Source organism: Pinus tabuliformis, chromosome 5_2, assembly GCF_031772625.1.
Source record: "Pinus tabuliformis cultivar Carrire ecotype Pingquan chromosome 5_2, CPIR1, whole genome shotgun sequence".
Classification (NCBI taxonomy): domain Eukaryota; kingdom Viridiplantae; phylum Streptophyta; class Pinopsida; order Pinales; family Pinaceae; genus Pinus; species Pinus tabuliformis.
The window spans coordinates 506,465,088-506,468,908 of NC_142306.1; positions in this window are offsets into that span (position 1 = coordinate 506,465,088).

The following is a 3,821-nucleotide window of genomic DNA, read 5'->3' on the forward strand; positions in this document are numbered from 1 at the left end:
CAGAGCATGGATATCACCATGCTATGATTTGATATTGACTTTTTCTTGCATTTTGAACAAGGATTGATTTAGGGCACTCGAACTGGGTTGATATTTTTTGGGTTCTTTCTTTGGTTGGTTCTCCATGTCTTCCTAATCTCTAGATCCCCATTATGATTTTTCATCTGCATTCAAACCCCAATCTTCTCCAAATATCCCCATCCTATTTCTTAGGGATGCCATGAGGAGGGTTACATTACGATTTATATCTGTGACTTGTTGTTCGACCATTGAAAACCTAATCTCTACAAGATCATGAGGTTCATTTACAGATTGGTCGACCATGATTAAGGTTTTATGATTCTCGACCTTGCCAACCAAGATCCCTTGCAAATATCCACAAATACCCAAAGAAACCTTCTCTAATACCAAATGATCTATAAAATGTCATGGATATTTTACTGGATAGTTTGTTACAACATATCTGATAACAATATATTTAAATATAAATTTTTTACACCATTGGAGTTTTATTAAACATTAAGATTTGTATATTTGACTGCAATTAGTGCATGCATGCAAATGGAAATTATGAAGAAAAATAGAGAATGAAAAAATAAGGTCACACACACATAAGACATAAGATATGCTCTATAGGAAAACCTTTTGGGAGAAAACCCAACTCAAAGATGAGGTCATTGTGCTCTCTTTTGCTGTCCAAAAATGTGGTTGTAGGTACAAAGAAGTAATGTCTATTCCCCGTGGGATACTAGAGTACACAGATCCACTATGTGTGTTGTACCTCCTATATTTCCTGGCTATCTTTGCTCAGTTATGGAACAAAATGCTCTCAAAAGAATGGAATGCCTCATCCTCCTAGTGGCTTCGTTATAACACAGCCCGATAGCCTAGTAGTGGTTAAGTTTGACTACATCAACTCTTAACTAGAGTTAGAAAATAGACTCGTCTAGAGGATTTTACATCAAAAACATGTGGTTAAACCCTTTTCTATGAATAACCGGGGGCTGACGTGACATCCTCTTGTACTATAGGTGAGAAAACAGGAAGGTCAAATTTTGAGTGGCATAACATTTGCAGACAGGCTCTGATTGATGTGATTCTTATGTTGTTCGAAAGGTATGTGCGTAGAATATAATTGAAAGGGTCCGTGCTAAAGTAGCAAACTTTTACCCCAAAAAAATAATTTTATTAACTCTCCCGCATGGAAAATTTTAGTGGCGAATTTTCCCTTGGGATAAATTAAGGGGTTTTATATTTTTATTGGGAAAATATTTTGTGTCATAGTACATTTTTACAAATCACCTCTTTATTTTATAAAAAAATTAGGTATGGAGGTTATACCACCTTATTTTAAGGGAGAGGGTAAAAAAAGTAAATTTAGCACTTGAAATTAGGAGTTACAATCTTCCATTCGCCCTCATTTTCAAGAAAATGTATTTATGATAGTTATAAATAAAAATATAAATACAGTGAAGGTATGGTAAATAAATAATACCTCTTTTTATGTTTAGTCTAGGCTCAAAAACAAGGTTTCATTTAAGTGAATCCTATGGGCCAAATACCATATTTATAAAAGAGGTATGGTAAATTAATAAAAATATAAATAAACGAGAGGTATGGTAAATAAATAAAACATTTTTTTATATTTACTCCATATGCGACCTTATATTTATGAACACACAAGTGTGTCAATAAATAAAAATAAAAATAAAGTGGAGGTATGGTAAATAAATAAAACCTCTTTCTATATTTAGTCCATAACCCTCTTTCTATTTAAGAAGGCTCAGAAAATAGGTTTTGTTTAATTGAATCCTATGGGCCAAATACCATATTTATAAAAGAGATACGGTAAATTAATAACAATATAAATAAATGAGGGGCATGGTAAATAAATAAAACGTTTTTTATATTTACTTCATAAGCCACCTTATATTTACGAACACTCAAAAAATGTGTTTTATTTAGGTGAAGCCTATGGGCCAAATACCATGGGGAAAATTATTATTTTTCTTTTGCTGAAGCAAGAGCAGTGCCTTCTATATCATTAATTCAATCAAGAATTTACATAGAATACAAAAGTCCAACTAACCCGTGGACCTTGACAAAACAGGATACCCCCTTGAAAAAAAAAAAGACCTTCAATGTGGTAAAACCTTACAAAGAAAGCGCCTAGAGGGTGGAAAGACAAAAGAAAATAGCAGAGCCCTCCTGACATAAGCGCACCTAAAATGCCGAAAGCACAGAAACCCACTAACCCCGAGCCAAACCGTGGATGAGAGAGAAACGCCCTAAAGAGTCAAACGAAGACCAACTTTCCTACCTGCCAAACTGATCGATCATTCCCAACCGTGGATCTGCCTCACCAGATCCAACGGTCGAGATCCATATCGAGCATCACAAGGTTCCCAAACATTAGCACCTAGGGAAGGAGGTTTATTTTTCCTCTCTCCTTCCACGTGTCAGTTCCCCAATGGAATCACTCCTATGTAAATAAAACCTCTTGCCATCAGAGTTCCGAGCGATCACCGGAAAACCACCCGTACAGCTGAATTCCTTTCCGCCGATGATGAAAAAGGAAATCATGGTCGCCAGAGAAGCTAACGCGTGGCCCCCTCCCAGAAAACCCCTACCCAACACACTGACTCACCTTAATAAGAAGATCGACGACCGAGAAGAAACGCGCAACTCCAAAGAGTCAGAGGTGTACCACCTGGCCCCACCAAGTTGCACTTCAAAAGACCATCGTTGATTCGCAACCCCCGAATCTAACGGATGAGAAGCATTTTGCAACAGAAAAAAGGCGGAAAGTTATTTCACAATGGAGGGTGGTTTTCCATCCCCCCACCCTGCCATGCGTCACCAGGTGAATGGGATCGCTATGATCACGTGAAAACCATTTCCACTACGAGGGCCGCACGATCAGTCTGAAACCACCAGGGAGATGGTTTTGCCATCTAGCCTTCGTTGACCGAGACCTCCAATTACCGAAAAGCCTGGTTTCTCTGTCTAAGAGAGAACTACCTCGCCTTGGGTTGGGACCAAGCAAGGGTAGCAATGTTCCATCGAGCCAAGGCCTATGAGGAGCATCTGATATCCACATAACTTTTACACCCTGAGTCTGAGTAACTAGACAAGGATCAATTTCTGCTGCAAACATTACCCAAAAGGAAGGCTCCACCAGTGGAAAATCCATTCGAGCTATTTCCCAAGTTGTTGAGTCTAAACACCTCCCTGTCATCTTCTGCCTACTCATCTCATTGAGCTCTCAGTCTACTAGGCCTCACCTCCTGCCACTTTGTCAACCCATTTTTCCTTGTGCAGCTGACCCCCTCGTTAGCCAGAAGATCTTCCAGCTTGTTTTCCTTTCTACGAACGTGGTGGAAACTGATAGTGCGCAGGTCTTGAAGATGGCTTTGAATCCTTTGGAAAAATTGAATTAATTTCCAATGTTTAGAGACTTTATCCGGTGTAGTTCCATTGTGGATTTTTTGCACTGATTTGATAATTAACTCTGAATCTACCTCTATCTTGACATTTTGACAGTTATCTTGCTTCAGCAAATCCAGGCATTGCTCCATAGCCATAAGCTCGACAATGTTGTTGGTGGCTATACCTAGGTGGTAATGAAATATGCTAAGTATACTTCCCTCTGAATTTCTGAGAACACCTCCATACCCTGCTATTCCTAGGATCCCCTTAGAATCCACATCAATGTTGTATTTTAAATAGCATTCCGGAGGGGGATTCCAAAATTCCTTTTCCGAATCCAAAAAAAGGATCCTCCTATCAATGCCTAGGAGGGAGAGCCTCTGCAACCCCAG